The 20,990-nt window shown below is 40.1% G+C and overlaps 1 long non-coding RNA gene across 1 annotated transcript; it reads right to left on the bottom strand.

Moving 5' to 3' along the window:
* Positions 1-16,857: 16,857 nt before the first annotated feature.
* Positions 16,858-20,627, bottom strand: LOC129363497 (uncharacterized). The gene is made up of 2 exons (XR_008606323.1): positions 18,514-20,627; positions 16,858-18,422 (listed from the first exon to the last, which is right to left on the bottom strand). It is a non-coding gene; the product is annotated as an uncharacterized LOC129363497 (long non-coding RNA).
* Positions 20,628-20,990: the final 363 nt, after the last annotated feature.

The following is a 20,990-nucleotide window of genomic DNA, read 5'->3' as shown; positions in this document are numbered from 1 at the left end:
TGCCCACTTCCGTCCTTCAACTAGCCTCCGGCTGCCGCCTGTCACAACAGTGCAAAGCTGCTTCCTCAAGTGATTTATTCCATCTCAAACTGACTCTTACATCACCTCTGCTCTTGTTATGGCAAAAAAAGAGGGACTTTAGATAGATACAGAGATGACTGGAGCTTAGTTGGCTTTTACATGTGAGATAACATTTGGCCAATTTGAAGTTTCGTCTACATCGGAGATGTGAAATAGATTATGCTATAGGCTTGACAAAAGGCTATTGTTAATGTTGCACAAATGCCTGATTTGCGATAAAAATGTGAAGTTTTATCTTGATCCCTTTGTGCATACTTTAACTAACCTTGAGATGGGTTGAGTTTGTCCTCAGGGATAAAAATATTCTGCTTCTGTAAACAGCACTGTCTGAATTCATTATAATCTGCCAAGACAGTTTTTTTTTTATGCAGAGGTTGTTGAAAGCAAGTGAGAAATGTTTGCATTTTGCGACTCAGATTCTGAAATGCCATCATTTTCTGATCCTAAATTGTCATATTCAACTCCCCTCCATGAGACTTTGAACATGTTTTGTCTTCCTCTGTTGCCTTCTTGTTCTCGTCACATGTGTGACCTCAGCGTTATCCTGGTCCTCACAAATGTTTCAGCTTCATTTTTCTACACTTTGTCGTTGGAAAACTGCAAACCTTAAAGTAAAGGTTTGGACTTCATAAATGCAAAGTGAAACATAGTTTTGAATATTTACCATATCCTTACAAAAAGGAATCTTGAAAGTGTGGCACATCTTCCATTCAACCCATTTCCTCTGGTCGGATGAGACCAGAGGACGTTTCCCCCACATAGACCAAAAATAAACATTTTTGGTCTATGTGGGGGAAACTAACACATCATCTACTCAATGATGTGTTAGTTGTGGTGGCAGCATCATGCTGGGGATGTGATTTTCTTAGGCAAGGACAGGAAAGCTGTAAAGAGCTGATGAAGATAAATGGAGATAAATAGAGAACATTCTTGGAAAAAAGAATATAATCAGCCTGCAAAAGACTTTGAACTTGGGTGACTCACCTTCCCATAGGACCACAACCTCTTATCATTACAGCCAGAACTCAGATGAAATGGTTTAGATCAAAGTATAATCATATCCAATGGCTCATCCAAAGTCCAGACTTTAACTGAGAATTAGTCACTAGTGTTATTATACAATGTGAGTGAGATTAAGATATTAAAAAAATAATTAGCTAACAGTCTCTGCTCATGTGGTAGAGATATGACACAAAAGTCTTGCAGCTGTTATTGCATTAAAAGGTGGTTCTACACCTTTACAAAGATTACTTCTACAAGGTAGTGTCTAAGGAAGATTAAGTTAAATCCATGCCAAATTCAGTATAATCTTAATCTTTTATGCAGTACTTTATTTCAGACCTTTTACTTAAAATGTCAAATAAGATTTTACAGTACAAAACATTAAAGGGATATGGAAATGTGTGCAACACATCGCGACACAAATTATTCATCATGCAACAACAAACTGAATTTTAACAAATGTAAATAGTAAAGCGTCTTCTGCAGAAGTTGTAAAGAAATGAGTAAAGACACTTTGTTTCACCATGCCATATCTTTCCAAGGTTACAGTCCTGGGCTAGATCCTCCTAATGACTTTCCTGCTGCAGTGTTAGAGCAAAAAGCCTGAGCTGACTTCATGATTGAGGGTTTATCTAGATCGACTGTCAGGAGATGTAACTTCCTGTGCAGCTCATTCTGGGTACAGGGAGGATCTGATAAAGTTAGGAACAGATAATATGCTAATAAAAAGCCAAGAGACTTTATGCATAAGTCGTTATGTACCTAAGGCATGTAGCCTACAGAGAGATATGTTTAATTTGTTATTTGTTGAGTAGTTGAAGTGTTGCTAATTGATATTTTTAACAAGAACACTTTATAGTACAATTTTTTCAACAGTGCCTTAATAATGTGAGAAACAATGCAGTGACGCATGACAATAGTATTGTTGCGTTTCCGTATGAGAAGCAAAACTGAACAAATAAAAGTACTACAATGCAAGAGACTGTAAAACACTGGGGTGAAGTTAAATAAAGAACAGTTATAAATAAATAGTTTTATTCTGTAAAGAAGAACAATTTTTGAGGTTTAAACCTATCAAGACAAAGCTGCAGCTTTTATTGAAATATGTCAAATGAATTACACTTCTCCATTGGTGTTATAAAATTGTATCATACCATCATTTTTCTTTTGATGGTATGTGGTGTTTTAGTTTAATAGATTTAGTTTAGTAGATGCAAACAGACACAAACTCGACTGTAATCTTTTTCATTAATTTAATTGTGCGGTGTTCAAAGATCAGATTAAAACAAAATGTATGATGATTTATGAGACATTCAAATGAAAATAATTTTTCCCTAATCACACTTTAAAACAATTTGAATAGCTTCAGCAAAAAGGCTGCAAAACTATGTTGTTTGCATTAATTTGACAGCGTAAGACAATATTAATGAAATTGTTCTCTCAACGCACTTTTATATACGATTTTGCATGCTACCTTAGCCCTATACAGTGCTAATTTCCGTACTGCATAGAGCGTCTTCTCTGACTTCGCTCATGGAGAAATACATAATTTTCCATTTTATATCCAACTCCATTTAATCACATAAAAATCACTCAGTTAAAAGAGATGATATGAACATAAGCTGGTATGAAGTTTCTAATTACAGTCTTGAAACAAAGTTTGCATTTCAATCCATTAGATACATTACTTTGAGGAGTCCTTACAGAGCCTAATCTCTCTCTTTGTTAAATGGGTATTTAGACTATCATGCTCCATATCTGTTCTGATACGACGGCGTTCCCGGGGTCGGCCTCCAAGCAAATCTTGCCTCTTGAATCAATTACCACTCCAGTGCCCACAAACCCAGATCCCATTTCTCTGTGTCACGCTCGATAAAACCTATTCCTTTTCTTTCCACACACTGTCCATCTTTCAGTGCTGCAGCTGCTTTTCATTTGTCTCAGAGATCTTTAAAGTGTTGTCCATTTCACATTTTGTGAATTGACTCAGCTGCTCCAACTGCTCTAGATAATTCCTGTGAACACAAATGTCTTTGATTTGGACTTGCCACGCAATTAAAACAATTGAATGGTCAAACTGACAGCAAAAATACATAAATGAATAAATGAAATATATTTTTTGCACCTATCTGACAGTTTTCAAAAAAGCCAAGCAGAGGCAGCAGCAGTTAAAACACTGAAAATTCCTTGTTTGTTCTTTCCCAGTGAAAACTTGGATAAAAGTATTAAACTGGTATAGATTCAAAAGAGCATGACCTATTTTCATACAGTATAAATCTCATGTACATGGGGCTTGCTTAATTATTAGGGTGATTGCCCTCCTGTGGTCCAGTCCTGCTGTGAAAATTTAATGTGATTGAATTTCTAGCTGTAATATTTGGCAAAGACAATCTTTATTTAGAAATCAAAATTTGCATAGAACCGTAACTATGCCGTTCAGTTTATGTGGAAAAGTCGTTGCCTCTTTATAGATTCATTCTAATTATGTCACCAGTTAAGTTAAAACAGACAAACATAACTGAGGACATACAAAAAGTAATTTCCAAATGCATTATGTATTTGTCTTAAATTAAAAAGTTTTGAAATATATGTAAGACAAGCAGAAACAAGAAATCTGTCACCTCTAAAAATGTTTTTTTTTTCAAATCAAGCTGTTGTTTTCATTCAATTATTATGAATACATATTATGAGGAATGGCAAAATTATAAAGAGCATGTCTCCCAGTTCACTTTATTCGTTCAAGAAAATGACCAATAAAACTCCACTGACTCTGTGCTTCTCTAGTTGTTAGTGACCAACTTTTGCTGAGGCAGCATCCACAGCTGCCCAGAAGCTCTCTGTAAAGGTGTATTGTCCTTCCCCATTGTAAATCTCGCATTTGAGAAAGACCCACAAGTGCCCAGGACAATTTAGGTGAGCAAAAGAAAGAGCCCAGGTCATTATTCACTCAACTCTGAGTCCAAGTTCTCCCCTAGTTAAAAAGTGAAATAATTGCCTGTAATGGAGCATTGTCTTGAATAAAGATTACAGGCTAATTGGGTGCTGCTGAATTCACCTTTAGCTGCAGAGATAGACCAGCTAATGTTTGAAAATGGCTGTAGCTGCCATTTTGCTGCTGAAAATCCACTGTAAACGGTGGACCATAAGTGATCCAGCCTTAGGCTCATCCATTTGGTTCAACAGAAGATACTCAGGTTATAAAACCTTTAAAAAATACTCAGGTACTTCTTGACCTAGTTTGAACCCAGGTGTAATCACTTTTCATCCTTCTCAGGATGATCAGTTATTGACAAACTGGTCAGGACGCTGATCTGATTCATGATTGAACCGCAGAAAAATGAGCACATTGTGAGATAGTGTGAAAAATGTTCAAGTGTTGTGAAAAAACTATATGGACACCCTTTCGTCAAACTCATTTTGACAGGTGGCGCCGCCCCTTTTTAACCGGAAGTCCCGCCTTCCAACCCGCCTTCCTGAATCCGTTATTCAGTTACAACCCCTCCCTGATTTCAGTTATTCAGTTACAACCCCTACCTGATTTTCCATTCCCCGCCCCATCTGTTCTATTGGTTCTGAATGAGCCAATGAAAACGGAGTTGAAGGGTTTGGCCTTTTTACTGTTTCAGGTTGCACTACTATAAGTAATGTCGGAAAATCAATTACTCTAGTTGTAACAGTTGTTTAAAAATCTTTACAATGAAGCGTGTGTTGGTGCGCATGCGTGTGTCTGGGGGCAGTCGTCAGAAAAAAAAGAAAAAAAAACCCTGCAAATACATAAGTCTGAAGAAAACCTACAATTTAACTACATTATTTATGGTAGCATGACTAGTTAGTACTGACTACAAGTTTGTGATTTTTTTCATGCTTTCTCCAAAATAGTAAACACTGGTTTAAACACATTTGAAACTTGTAGATTTTTCTGTAACACTCGCTAGTGTGATACATTTCAGTAAATGTTTCATTTCAGTAACCCCACAGCCTCGTCGTTATCCAATTGACTACCATCCGCGTTGGTGATCTTGACGCGTAGATGAAGCAGAGTATTGTTCAAATCCACGTACTTGGATCCTCCAGGTATTAAACATTTCTGTGTACGTTTTGTCCTCTATAGATAACTGTGTCATAGGGGCTGAAAATAGATCTAACTCCGCCAGGGTGCATTCATGCGATTTGTTATATATATATATATATATATATATATATATATATATATATATATATATATATATATATATATATATATATATATATATATATATATATATTTGTCATCAAGGTGCTCTGGAACAACATCAGACATCTCAGTCCAGAAATGTGCAGTCCTTGGCACAGCCAAGATACTGCGCAGAACCCTCAAGCTCCCAGGCCTCTGGTAGAGGACCTGAGCTCAGAGGATAAGAACCACCCGCGGTGGGTGAGAAGGGAATTTTTATATATATGGAAAATCAAGGTAACAAAGAGCTCCACAAGGGTACAATAAAAAGGGTACTGGAAAACAGAGGCTCCAAGCCTTGGCCAGCCGCCTAAAGAGATACACAAGGGAGAATGAATCCAGAAGGACTAACCGGCTCTTCTCCACTCAACCAGCTAAGGTGTACTCTCAATGGCAGGGTAATAACAACAGATTACCAGCTGCTGCAAAGTGGTTAACTGAAGGGTGAACAATCCTAATCCAGAAGGATCCATCAGTCCCACCCAACTACCGACCAATAACCTGCCAATAACCTCTCCACAACCTGGAAGCTCATGTCAGGCATCATAGCGGCCAAGATAAGCAAACACATGGATAAACACATGAGCATGGCACAGAAAGGTATCGGTGAGAGCCTTCATTGCAAACTCGATGAGGCTGTGGAAAACCACCCTTGAAGCCAACTGCAAACCACTTGCACAAGTGTCCATCAAATGTGGCATATACCAAGGAGATGCTCTGTCCCCGCTACTGTTCTGCATAGGCCTGAACCCCCTCAGCCAAAGACTACGGATATGGACTGGAAACCCCGAGATCAAAGTGGGAAACACCCCCAAAGGTGGTGGAGAACGCCAGAGCTAAGATCCTGTGGGACTTCCAGATCCAGACAGACAGAATGGTAATGGCGAACCAACCAGACATTGTCGTAGTGGATAAACAACAGAGGAAAGCCGTTGTGGTAGATGTAGCAATACCAAGTGATTGCAACATCAGGAAAAAGGAGCACGAGAAACTGGAGAAATACCAGGGCCTCAGGGAAGAACTGGAGAGGGCCTGGAAGTTGAAGACCACAGTGGTGCCTGTGGTCATCGGGGCCCTCGGGGCAGTAACCCCCAAACTGGAGCAGTGGCTACAACAGATCCCAGGAACAACATCAGACATCTCAGTCCAGAAATGTGCAGTCCTTGGCACAGCCAAGATACTGCGCAGAACCCTCAAGCTCCCAGGCCTCTGGTAGAGGACCCGAGCTCAGAGAATAAGAACCACCCGCGGTAGGTGAGAAGGGAATTTTTTTTATTATTTTTATATTATTTTTTTTATCTCAGCAGGTGTTCGTTCACCATACCATTCTAGGAAATTAGTTTCAGAATGCTTAGAGACATTGCAGGTCCTGCATCTATGACTCTGTCACACCATGCTTTTAAATCATTGAGCTTGGCTCTCAATGCCTACGTTCCTCTCTCCTGAAGTCCCCTCAGCTCTGCCTTGTCCTTAAATTTCTTAAAAATCCAAGATATATGTGCATTCCCGTTGGCCATTTCCAGGCCTCATATTGAGATCACGGGAAGCCTGGACTGCCCCTCAACGTTCAGTCATAACTCCCTCTCATCAACCCAGCCACTGGTCATCAGCAGCATCCTCCTCTGGTATTCTCTTTTCTCAGACCTAAAGGCCCCATTTTCACCGCTCTCAGGCAATGGGTAATAACATAACAAATGACTTGTGGTAGAGTGTTTCAGCAATTCTAACTCCTTTTTGTCAAGATGGACAGCTGTGCTTGCTCCGTTGGGCGGCCGGCCGGCCGGCCATCGGCCTGCAGGCCTTATCCAACATCTGCATCTAACAAGGCTCCATCAGACTGTACCCTCTTTTGGGGGGAAGATTACCCTGAGCTTGAGCTGATCATCCAAACTCACAGTGATTCTCAGCATGCAGGTCTTCTGCCAGTGCCCGAGCGCCAAAGAACTTTGGGTCAATAAAACTTTCTAACTGGTGTTTTTTCTCCTTGTGATTCTCTCCAGTGTCAGTATTGCCATGATAGCCTTGGAAAAAATTCAAGCTGGGAGACTCTTCAGCCTGCCGGTATCGTCAATTATCATCCATCTGCTTCCGCTGCGCTGTGACCCTCCTCCTCCCCGTCTCCACCCTCATCCTCCCAGGCATCTTCCAGATTCCCTCCAGCCTCCTTCCTCGCCTGGCTCCACTCAACCACCAGTGCCCGAGCCCGGGCACTGGTCGTCCGCCCGTCCGTCCATCATCCATCCATTTTCTTCCGCTTTATCAGCGACCCATGTCCGGGCGAAGAAATGCCAATTCCAAAGTGGTCTTTCATTATTAGGGTCTTTGTTCTGTACTATGTCTTGTCCCACATCCAAGTTCACAGCAACGTTCATCTTCTGCCAGTGTCCGAGTGCCAAAGCACTTCAGGTCAATAAAACTTTCTTACTGGTGTTTTTCTCTGTGTGATTAATATAAATCACCAGATTAATTATTTATTGGGACTTGAAAATAATCTTAATGTAGAGTCCCAGAAAGATCTGATGCGGCTGGATTTTTTAGCTGGTTTTACTATTTTCTCTTTGCAAATTGAAATGAATGCCTCCTCTACCACTGAACTGTTGAAACTCAACATTAAGAGAACATCTTTTTTTGAGCAGCCCATTTTTTTGGAGGCTGCTCTCAGTATGTCCTTGGTGAGATTGTTCAGATTCCGTTGAATGTCCTTCAAATCTTGCCCCTCTACCTCTGCATAGATTTTCTCAGAGAACCTCTCTACGATGGCTTGGAGATCTTCGTACTTGCATGGTAACCTTGATTTTGGGATGACCTTGATAAGAACTGCATTAATAAGCAGCATGATGGATGACTTCTTCTCCTTTTTCTTTGCGTCTGGCAGCAGTTTGGCAACCTTTGTGGCAACCATTGGCTTCTGCTTTGCATCAACTTTGTTCTTCTGTTGTGCAGCTGGATCTCCAGCTGCTCCTCTTCCCATTGAAGAGGAGCAGCTCTCCACTGGGCTCTCCACTGTGAGAGCTGCTCCCATTGGAGCCTCAGATGACTTCAGTTCCTCCTTCTCTGGGACTGGCAGCGGTTCAGCAACCTTTGAGGTAACGACTGACTCCTGTTCAGCAACCTTTGAGGTAACGACTGACTCCTGTTCAGCATCAACTGACTCTCTGTCTTTTGAGTGGGTCGATTCCTCTGAACTTGAGTCTTCCACGGTTGAAATTGTTGATTCTTCATCCTCTGAAGCCAGTGAAACTGTACTGCATAGTTCTGTGTTGTCATTTTCAAGGTCTTCCATTTTGATTCCAGCAAGTTTGTTAGTCTGTTGTGCAATAGGAAGAGGAGAAGCTCCATCTCCAGCTGCTCCTCTTGCCATTGGAGCCTGAGATGACTGCTGCTCCTTCTTCTCTGCGACTGGTAGTGGTTCAGCAACCTTTGTGGTAACCACTGCCTCCTGCTCTGCATCACCTAACTCTCTGCCTTTGGACTGCGTTGATTCCTCTGAAATTGACTTTTTCACTTCCCTGACCTTTGGCAGGACCTCAAAGATGAAGTCTTCCTTCATTTTCAGATTTGACTCCTCTTCCTTCATCATAAGTTTGGTGGCTGTTGTCAGATCCGAAAACTCCTCAGAAATAAATTCATCCACCATCTTTATATCTGATTCCCTTTCCTGAGAGATCAAATCATTTTCATGCGTGGTCTTTGAAAGTTCCTCCAAAATGAATTCATCTACCATCTTCAAGTCTGACTCCTGATTTTCAGAAACAAGATTTTTGTCATATGTCTTGTCTGTTGCCACATCAGAGTCCAATTTCTCCAGGATGTCTGTTTCCAGGTTTCCTCTACTCTGTGGAGTTTTGGTGGTGTTGTCCTCCTCAGTTTGGAAATGACCAACATCAGAGTGGTCTTCTCTCTGGTCTTTTGCAGCTTTTCGTTCTCTCTGACGATGTTCTTTACAGCAACACGCTAGCAATTCCTCTATCAGCTGGAAAGCAAGTGGAAGGATTGCATCCACTGCGTCCGACCAAGACTTGTGGCCGGCCACAGATGTTGCTGGATCTTGCGTGGAGTAGATGGATTTCAACAGTTCTTTGACATATGTAATGAATAAGTCATTGAAACAGTCAAAACTCTTGGGATGAACCTTCCCTGTAATCTGAAGGCTGTCTGCAAATGTTGTTAGCAGGACATTTCCCAAGATCGCGTCCACATCTTGGAATCTGAAGTCCTTCTCAGGGATATTGCAGAGAATGAAGCTGCCACATTCATTCAGTAAGTTTAAAAGCAGCTCCTTCAAGGAGGACTTGGTGTTGCAATCAGGATTCCCCATGGCTAATTCCAGGGTCTGATCCGATGAAATGGACCTAAAAAACTCTTGAATCAACGGCGCGATCATCTCCCCAGGAAAAGCACAAGGCTTTGGATTCTCTAAGTGGCTCATGGCTTCTTGGATTTGCAATGGATACTAAAGCAAACTCTCGGATACTTGAAGAACTATTTAGCTAAAACCGCAAACTATCTCAATCTCTCACCAAACTCCAGCTCTCTCTCAACGAATGTAACAGACTTGTCACATATAAACCCCAGAAAGCTCTATGACGTCATCAAGGACCAGATTCTGACGCATGGACAGAATCTGGTCCTTGATGACGCATGGACAGAATCTGGTCCTTGATGACGCATGGACAGAATCTGGTCCTTGATGACGCATGGACAGAATCTGGTCCTTGATGACGCATGGACAGAATCTAGTAGTTTTCTCAACTATTTCATGCTTCTTTTTTTATCCTCCAATTTATACTCCAGAATTAAAAAAAAGAAAAAAAAGCTGCCATGTATGGTGTCATGGTCAGGTTCAAGGACTGGATTTAAAATGAATCAGAAAGCAGACCAAAGTCAAAAATAAAAACACAGAGAAACACAGATGAAAAGCACTTTAAAACATTCAGAAGCTGGTGAAGCTTCCAGAATACATTTTATTGTTTTTATTGAGGTACATTTTATTGTTTTTATTGAGGTAACTGTCAAGATGGAAAATTCAGCCTCACTTCATTTTCACAGTCTTATTAAGAACGTACCATTAAATTTCTTCATTCATTTCCTTGAAGTCTGCCAGTGCTGTATGACTAAAAACAGCCCTATGCCATAACGTTCTCACCTTACAACTTCACTGCTGCTGCAGTGTGCTTTGAAGGGCTTTTTCTCTTCCAAACTCGGTTTGGGTAATAACATCCAAAGAGTTTAATTTTATCCTCAGCTGGCCAGCATGTTGGTAATTCAGGCTTGTCCAGATGCTCTGCAGCAAACTTTCTAAAGCTCTGTCATGTTTTTACTTTTATTAACATATTTATTTGTGTGTTAAAAACATTTAATATGAATATTTATAATAAAACTTTTAGTTAATGATACCTTTACCAAATTACAATTAAGGAATTGTTATCCAGCATAAATGTTTGACTGACGGTTGAAGAGACCTGCATGCAGTGTCTGTAGTTTTCACCACATTTTACTTTAGCCTGATCTGGGTTGATGGGATATGTTGTGCAGTTTGCATGTATGTACGCTACCTGACACTGATCAGCTGAAATGAGCAGCCGCTTTCCTTCAAGGTCATCCTTGTCAAATTTAGTCAGCATTGTTCTGTTTCACTATGAATATGTAAATTGTCTTTTTGTCTTTTTGGGCGCTGTTTGAGATGAGATCAATTTGAGGCTGGAGTGGATTTACTCCCTGACTGTTAAATACCCAGAAAGCTCATTGACATGAATGACAGCTGCTGTCCTTCACAGGTGGAAGACCGGGAAGAATAACAGGCCGTTTGGGCAAGCATATGTAAATGTGTGAAGCAACAAAACAATAACTTAAGGAAAGTAATTATCGCCTGTCAATGAGCAATTTTCTTTTTCTTTTTTTTTTCTGCCGACCAGAAAAAGCAAATCTTATTAACTTTTGAGAGGGAAGATAGGCAGAGTGCAGACATTTACTGATAATAAAAGTGTCTAGATTCCTCTCGAACACACACAGACCATTCCTCAATAATTCATGCAGGTGTGGATTACCTCTGCAGAGAGGGAGAGTTTACATTCAGGTAAAAAGTGATCCATTTCACCCTATCTACCACTCCATTTCCTCTTACAACTTTCATCTCCATCAGACTCCCTCAGCTTTATCATCCCAATTTGACCCTGCAGGAAAGCCTTTGAATCTTCCTCACGATGAAACATGCACACACCAACACACACTGGGAGCTAATGACCAGACAGCTGGTCTCCTTCTTCCCCTCACAGAGGAGGCATTCAGTCCCCCCTGCCTCTGTCTGGTCTGTTCTGGCTTGGATCAACGTGACTCAGTTAAGTCAGTTCATCTCCCTTTGAATGGTCAGGTATTGTTTCACGCCAGGATCCTTTTACCATTGGCAACAAAAAGAGGCCGACACACATAGCTGCTTCACACACACGAACACACGCACGAGAACAGGCTGAGGAGTTGGGTCAAGTCTGAAAGCAGCAGCTACATTTTCCCACAGGCGTCTGCCTAGAAAGCTGAAGGAAAATCACTTTTCTACCAAGAAATGACTGACCTTCTCAACCTTTCGTCACGGAAGCAGGAGTTTGACGCTTTTTGTTTAGTTTTGTTGTATTTTGACAGAGCCATTTGTTCTTTTGTTTATGCATATTTATGAAGTGAAGCTGCTGGTGGAACTCGGCTGTGTTACCTTCTCCTGCGGCTTGGCGTCGTCTCCACAGGTAGGAGAGACAACCTGAAGAATTTGAAAAATGGCTGTCGTTTTTTCACTTCTGTAATATAACATTTTAATACAAATTCCCCCAAATTTATAATAGGTAAATGTCGTGTTCAGAGAAAAATATTTTTGCTGAATTTATTTAACTTTAATGCTTCTGGTATAGTTTGTTGGGATTACGGTTTTCTCTTCTGTCTCTCTGAGGTTTGTAAAACCTCTTGAGACACTATAAATTATAATTACAAATGAACATACTGTCATTGTATAAACATGGATGCTGTTCATTTTACTATTTTTGAAATGAGAAAAAAATATCTTATTTATGTAAAAGAGATCGCTGAGATGTCTTCACATAAGTCTATGAAACTGAGCTCTGTTGATTACACATTATACAGGACACCCTGTGTTGGTACATTAATTAATGTAGATTCTCAGTTATTCTTGATGGGAGAATCGTAAGTGTTTTTCAAACGTCACAACCCTTTCCTATTCCTTAATGATGTTACATCTCTCATTCAAAAAGCTTCTTCAGTTCTGATAGGCGTTTTTAGCTCATAAACATAAAAGCTTTTATCGAACACGTCAACTCAGTGGACAACACTATCAGGTTTCCTAGGGAGAATATCAAAGACAACCAGAAAACTGTTTTGAGAGTATTTAGTAAACACTGAGAGAGGTGTAGGTCTCGCATGTTCAGAAAACCTCAACACGTGGACTATTTCATATTTTTGAATGTCACCAACAATTGGGATTTGAAAGGTCATGAGAATCTGGAGCACCAAGAAAATGAGGCCACACAAGTATGAAAGGAAGGAACAACAAACAAAAGCATACCAAGAAAGTACTTCAAGCTCTTGAGTCACCATTTAAGTTGCCTCTCTGCTGCAGAAATTGCCTGCATTTTGATTCAGTCAGCTTGTAGTTGATCCTCCTCTGCCGGCCATGTTTACTGTTTACTTTAAATTTTTGACAGGAGTTTTGTATTTTTGTCTGTGATCACATTTAAACCCAGCCACCTGTGCTGAATGTTATAATGTTTTACAGAATTTTTATTAAATACAGAAATAAAAAAGCAGCATCCTTAGTTGAAATATTTCATTAGTATCACATTTGGAAACTCCATACAAAAGAAATTAAAAGTGTGATGATTTCATCAAAGACTTTTTAAACAAATACTAATAGTTTAGGTTAAAATATTTTCAGTTTTTATGAAATGGGATACCAATGAAAGAAATTACTACTGCCCTGAATTGTTGATCATTAACCAATTACAGGTTTGATACAAGAAGATGAGCTGTGGAAGCAGAAGCTATGTGAATGTGGATGGTATTCCTAATCTCACAGGCTTAATTATTAAAAGATTTCTAGACTATTAAAAACTCCCTCTGCGTTAAAAAGGGATTTTATTTCAGTTTCAGAGCTTAACCAATGTCTTTAGACAGCCAATAGTGATGCTGATCAGATCTCTTTTTTTAACTTTTTCTCCAGGAGTTAGGATCGCAGTTAATTTAAAATCAACTCTACCTACACATTTCTAACAGTTTGGAATGCCATTCTGTTGCCTGTATGATGTGAAACAATGCAAGACTAATGATCTCAGTGATTTTTCTTCCCTTAAAATGTTGTCTGTCTGTCATGCATCATGCATTCAGTTGCAGCTTGAAACTTCAAAACACAGGAAAAACACAACTGTCAACATCTCCTCTATCTGTAGTGTATTAGATCATTTGAATCAGGTGTTTTAAAACAAGCCGAAACATTGCAACATATTTAACTTTTCAGACATTACATTAAGTTATAGTAGTTGATGCACAGCTTTTGTTTGTCTGCACTGTAAAAAGTCAACAGGTCTTAAATTTATTGGCTCAACATGCTATCTGGTGCTTCTCTGCTTTTATTGCTGTTGCCCTCAGGGTTTCTGCTCAACTCCCCCATCTGTTTCAATTACCTGTAAGCTCAGAGGTCGGCCACATGGACACAGAGCCACAGGTGTACCTACAATGTTCCACCGAGAACAGACTACTTTCTCTCTCCCTGTCACTGCTGAACTGCAATCATCTGAATCAGGTGATTGTCTTTTGTGTCAATACTATTTGTGGGGTACTGGGATGATTTAAACTAGAGACTTGCCAAACTTAATTACACAATCTGGGTTATGCACAATCGGAGGTGCAGAGCCCGATCATCTTTTTCTTTTGTCCCCTTCAAACGTATTCTCTCACACAGACTGGACTTCTGCATTAGAGTCTCCTCCATAAAACCATGACTCTTGCTACTCCTCTCTAAATTGGACAGCAGTGAATATCGGTACCTATGCACTGATTGAAGCAAGCCTCGCAAAGGTTTCTGGGGATCACTGCTCAACCTTTGCTGTTTCACTGGTGAGTGTGCCAACCTTTTGGAATACATAAGAATATACACAGTGTCTGCTGCTTTACAGATTTGTTGTAAAATGCCTTGTGAAAGTAGTCAAGCATTGTGAACTTTTTCACATTTTTGTCACATTTAAATTAGATTATTCTAACACACCAGGAGAACATAGTGCACAATTGTGAAATGGAGGAAACAAGGTTTTTCTTCCTTCCTTCCCTTACTTTTTTTCCCCAAATAAAACTCTGAAAAGTGTGGCATGTACTTGTGGAACCCACATTTCACTGCAACTACAGCTGTGGGTCTTCAGGGTATGTGTCTGTCAGCTTTGCATATCTAAAAGATGATATTTTCTCTCATTCTTCTTTGAAAATCCCCTCAATCTCAGCCAGACATGAGTATCTGTACATTTTCAAATCCTATCACAGATTTTCAATTGAAATTATGAACCAGGTCTAACAGCTTTTTTCCAGGATTGTCCACTGTTTAGCTCCAACTATCTTCCCAAAATCTCTGACCTACTTTCTTGTGCCTGCAATATTGGTTATGTACCAAGTTAACTTTCAGCCAGCCCCAACAGTTTGCAAATAGACTGGTGTGTTTGATTTCGGTCTCATTCCCCAGAACACCTTTTCCTTGTGCTTGACATATCCCCTACAAGGCTTATAGCAAACAGAACTTCTTATAACTTTCTTCAGGAAATGATCGTCTGTTTGCTCTGTCTCTTGGTTGTGTCTTGGCCACATCTGTGGAGAGCAAATATATGATTGACATCTGGGCTGCTTTAATTCTTTTGTTAAAAAAAAAAAAAAAAAAAACTTAAAAACCATTTATCCCACACCAACCACTTCATAATGTTGCCCTACACTGAGTTGGTCTATGACATGGAATCCTGTGAATCTTAATATAACACTGCTTGGAAAGAAAAAACAGAATATTTGAAGGGGTATGACTACTATTGCAAGGTTTTGTCATTTGCCTTTGAAATTTGTTGATTTTGGTTCATTTTTCTAACTGAGAGTAACAACTAACTGTGCAACATAAATAATATGGGTCCAGTTCACTATTCTTTTTCTTTCATTGTCTTGTGAAAACTCCATAATTGTCTTTGATGAGAGCATGCTGCATAAAGTGTTGGATAAGTTAAGTGTTATTTAATTTAATTTAGCTGAATTCTGGGTGAACATGTTGCATCTGTCGCTCTCATTATGGAAAAGTATTTTATCAAATTGGGAGTTAACAAGGCTGAATAAAAAACAAACGAAGATGTTTAGATACCATTTGCAACATGAATAGACATAGCTATAGTACATAATGTTCTACCTTTACAGAAAGACTGTTTGCTTGGTGAGCTGAGAAACACTCAGTGTCAGTCTGCTAAATGTCCAGCCACAACCAGGAGACAGCTGGCAAATAAAGACAGGAAATATGGAAAACACTTGCAAAATAAATAGAAATAAGTAATTTCGCTATTCTTCTTGCTGTCATTTGGGAACATGTTGACAGCTGTTCTGCTCATGTGGGATCTGATTTGTCTGCTAATTATGTCCCTCAGTGTGAGACAGAAGACACTGAAATGAGGGTTTAATTGATTTAGGCCTGCTGTTCTAAGGTGAAGCAATAATTGTTTATTTCTTGACAGAAATTTCTTTCACATTTTTTATGTATTTCACTGTCCCAAGACATATTTATAAGTGCCATTTATGTTTTATTGTTGAACAACCATAAATGGTGTCTTTTTTCAAGTCTAATATCAGATTTTAAGTGAGATACTGTTTTTACTGTACATGCACAACCCAAACATCAGTCAGTCTTTAATTCTGCACTCAATGTTTGTTTGTCAATGACAAATATGGAAATGAGTCACTTAGAGCCTTTTGGTGAGAACAGAGAGATGATTCAGGGCTGGCAGTGGAATCACCTGGGTAATCAAAAGCATTTCTGTACAGCTGTGTGGAAACATTCCAAGTACTGCATCCCATCCTGGATAAAAGGCCCATCTTTGAAGTCGGTGTTTCACTACCGAAATAAAGCTAAAAACCTCTTTCCTGGCGATAAGATGAACGAATGCCAGTCAGGTCAACCAAAGACACAGTAATTCAGTGAGCCTGGAGGAACAAGTGATAAAGGATGCAGGAGTCCAGCAGAGCGAAGGGAGATGCTCTCGTGACTCCTTGTCAAACACAGGAATGCTAATGGCGCCCTAAAAAAAAAACCTGAGGAGGGGGGAAAAAAGAGTCAAAACAATAATGACTTCCATCTCTGTGGTTATTAGCAAGCCTGGAGACAGCTCGTTAATTCACTCAGCAAACCAACTGGGTGATATTTAGCCTGATTTGAGAGATTTGTCATGTTTCTTTGTTGCACAAGAACACAGCTGACATGATATCTTCAGAAGAACACAAGTCTGTGTTAGGTATTTTTCTCGAACCTACAATAAAATAACCACAGACAACGTATATGAATTAAATATGGTCAGGCTTCTGCAGAAGGAGAAATCCCGATCAACAGCCCCTCCGGGCTGGTCAATAGAGAGTTCTGATCTGCTTTCACGTGAGCTCCCTCTTTATTGTCAAAGCATCAAACAACAGAGGTCGTAAAACATTTAACACAAACAGACCAACAACTCAGTTCCAGGTGTGATATCTAATTTACAATCTGAGCCCAGTTCAGCTCTGGGTCAAACTGTCACCTAAGACCGGGTAGATAAACACCAGAGAAAACTTTAGGGTCTGAGAACCATAAAGTTTTACTATCTCGCATGAAGACAGTCGTAACCTCCAGGTCAGTTTATACTAAAATCACAATAATACTTTAGACTGAATATAAACTAAAGTAACAACAAAATGATAATATTAAAAAATATCTAACATTCCCCCCTTTTTATCATTTTACTATGTGTATAAACTGCTATGCAGAAGCCAAATATAGAAAAGAAAATAAAAGAAAAATAATAAAAAACTAATCTAAACACAGAGAATACATAATGAATAAAAGTTATATAATGAAATACATGAAAAAACAAAAGAATAAACAGTAAAAAATCAAATGCAGTTTTCTCATCCTAAACATCACTTGTTCCCACATTTTCGGTGTAGGAGTCATTCAGCAAATGAATTCATCTGTTTATTGATTACAGAAATTCATGATTGTTCAGAAAATCGTCAGAAACTTGGAACAAGTCATCTTCAGTTGTTTCATAAGATGCCTTTGTCAGCTGATAGTTAATAACAGTCGTGTTAATTGTTTTAAATATCATATTTCGTAGACAAGGAATAATGCAACCCGTAAAAAGACAGAACAGAATTAACACAATCAGAATAGGTGTCACAAGCTTTAACAGCAAGAACCACCAGGGTCCAGAAGTGAGCCATGAAAACAAATCAAAAGAGGATGAGCCGCGTGTTCTACTTGCCACATACTGTTTTAAATCTTACACCACGTTGGGCCAATGATTTTGCAGACCCCTCCCTGAGGGGCAGTGAGAAAGTCCAGGACAACACGGTTTTGCATAACCATGTTTCTCAGTTCAGTCAGTTCTTTCATGGTGCCATTGGCCAGCTGGTATGTGATGTTGATCAGTCGTAATAATCCGTACCTGCTTATCTCAAACATGGTATCAAATCTCTCCTAGACCAACCCACGGAAAAAGACCTTGCATGAATTTTTCTCCGCCGTTCCAAATCCTGAATTCCCATGGAACTCCAGTATGTGTTGTTAGGCCTTCCCATCTTTTGACCTCTGGCATAGCTGATAGCTCATTTTGTGCTTTCCAGTCTGCTAATATCCAAGAGCCATAATCTCCTGGCATTATGGCGCTACACAGTGTTGTCATCTGTCTCCTCTTAGTCTTATGCGTGATGTTGAAACTCCTCTCCTGAAGCAGGTTGTGACAATCTGGGTTTTCCTTCCAGACTTTGCAGTGTGGAGTCGCCCTTTGACCCCTGCAGGCTGTGCAGTCGATGAAATCCTGTGTCGGTTCGCAGTAGGTGTAAACTCTGTTACACAAGTGCCAGGGCAACGTCCCTAGAACAACATGTCCATTATTATACACACAGATCCTCAGAGATCCTGGTTTGGCTCCTGCCAACGAAATGATCTCTGGTATTTTCCATACAGTTTGTTGAGATGACGAAAAGGAAGTACATCGTCTGCCAGTGAACAATTTAAACATTGAAACAGTCCTTGCACTGCCTCTCCCATCCGGAGGTCAGCTGAATAGTCCTTCTCACGTGGTCTGTCTCCCCTTGGTGGTGGGATATGCCGCGGTCTAGTGCTTAGAACATAGAGACACATCTGTTTGTCGTCAGCAATGTTACCTGGTCGGAGACCTGAGTTGTGTATGGAAACCGGCAGCTGCGCACACACGTAGCAGTTCACAGCATGTCCCTCATAGGCAGTTCTGTTCATCAGTTTTCAGCCAAAGATTGGTACTGTAGTCATGTGGGTGGAACTCAGGCTCGCTTCCTTCACCAAACATCAAACATACAACAGTCACAGCGCAGCAGAAAATCCATCTGTCATATGGAGTCCCCATTGCTGCTCGATGTACAGAGATGTCAGAACCCCCAAACTAAAGGAGTGAGAATCTTCGCGTTTCTTCACCGGGTTTGAGACGAACTACAACTATAATGTAGCTCCCCTTTGTAGCCCGGAAGCTCTCAAAAGAGCTCTCCTTCCTCTCTACTCCAACTTTAGGGGTTTAACACTCTCTGCAGCTTACAGTGACTGAGATGTATCCAGCTGGGTCTTTCAGCAATCTTTACAGCTGTTGACTTTTATGTAGACCCAGTCACCTGGCTCGATCGGAGCGGCCTCCTGTGCAGGAAGAGAATCAAAAAGGCAGTAAATTTGCACTGGACACCTCCTTCAGTTTAAGGGTCCTGATCATATAATCTGCTAATGTCTGTTCTTCATCAGCTTTTTGTAAGTCTGGAGCAAACAGAGGCAATCTGTAAGCTCTCCCATGAATTATTTCAACCGGTGTTAGACCATCAGCTGTCGGGGTGATCCTCATATAGAGTTTCACCAAATCTAACCATTCTGGCCAGAGCCGGCTAGTGTCTGCCGTGCATTTTCTTAATCTGCTTTTCACAGTACTATTCGTTCTATAAACAGTTTGCGCGATGCCATGTGTTGGGATAATAGTTTTACAAATAGCCTTAGCTACTGTCAAAGCATCTGCATGCTTTGCTAGAACTATTTCAACCCATTTAGGAAAAGCATCAATCATCACTAGACAATATTTATATGGCCCACTTTGTGAAAGTTCAATAAAAATCCATATGCATGGTTTTACATGGATAAGATGGTTTTGGGAACCTGCCTCGTTTGGGCCTTATGTTTCCCTGAGACTTATGTCTAGCACATATTAGACATGCCCTACAAAAAATTTTTTTGAATAGGAATTTAAAACCATAAAGCCATATGGCATTCCTACCATCCCCCCTGTTGAGACATGAGATTCACCATGGCTCAATATTGCTGCTGCTTTAAATAAAGATTTAGGAAGGACTGGTTTATCATTAACCTCAAAAATTTTCTCATCATTAATTTTCGCACCCTTAGTTATCCACATCCTTTTTTCAACTTGCGGTGCGTTGTCCTGCATGTCTTTTAACACTGCTTTGTCTATCATGTGTTGTTCTTCTTCAGTCTGCGCTGAGAAAGTTCCTTTCCCATGTTTCCCTGCTGCAGCTTCTTTTGCAATTTTATCAGCTAGTCTGTTCCCATTTGAAACTTCATCTTGTCCTTTTGTGTGAGCTGCACATTTACATACCGCTAGTTTAATGGGGAGTTGTATTGCTTGCAAAGAATTTTAAGCAAAGATGCATGTGTTACTGGTTTCCCAGTAGATGTTGTCATTCCTCTACGCTCCCATTGTTTAGCAAAATAAAACGGTGTAGAGAAAACATACTGGCTATCTGTGAACACTGTCAAGTGCTTATCCTCAGCCAATTCACATGCCCTTGTCAAAGCAATCAATTCAGCTGCTTGTGCAGAATAAGCGCTGGAAATTCTTTCTGCTGCTATTATTTCATTTGGTAAAGCAACAACAGAATAACCTGTCTGGTTTTTACCAATAGGGTCCTTTGAACATGACCCATCAACAAACCAGACTTCTCCCGTTGCTAATGGGGTGTCCTGTAGATCTGGCCTAGGAAGCTGCAAGTGCTCTGTAGCTTCTAGGCAGCTATGTGGCGTTCCATCACAAGGTAATGGAAGCAACGTAGCTGGAGTCAAAATTGTACAACGTTTTATCACAATATGGTTGTGATAAAAGTATTGCCGTGTACGAAAGGTGTCGTGCTGGTGAGAGCAAATTCATTTTGCTCTGCAAAAGTAGAACATCTACAGCGTGTGGAACCAACAGCTCCATTTTGTGAAATAAAACTATGTCAGCCGACATGCTTACTGCTAATGCTGCTGCACATATTGCTTGTACACAGTCTGGTAAAGACTGTGCTACTGGATCTAACCTTTTTGAATAGAAAGCTAACGGTTTTAGCTTATCACCATGATTTTGTAGTAACACAGAGGTCATAAATCCATTCCTGCAGTCTACAGTTTGAACATAGGTTTTTTTCTAATTTG

This window comes from Poeciliopsis prolifica, unplaced genomic scaffold (assembly GCF_027474105.1).
Source record: "Poeciliopsis prolifica strain line A6 unplaced genomic scaffold, Auburn_PproV2 SCAFFOLD001, whole genome shotgun sequence".
NCBI classification, from domain to species: Eukaryota; Metazoa; Chordata; class Actinopteri; order Cyprinodontiformes; family Poeciliidae; genus Poeciliopsis; species Poeciliopsis prolifica.
Note: the sequence above shows the minus strand (reverse complement) of the source record. Positions and strands in the feature narration are given on the sequence as shown.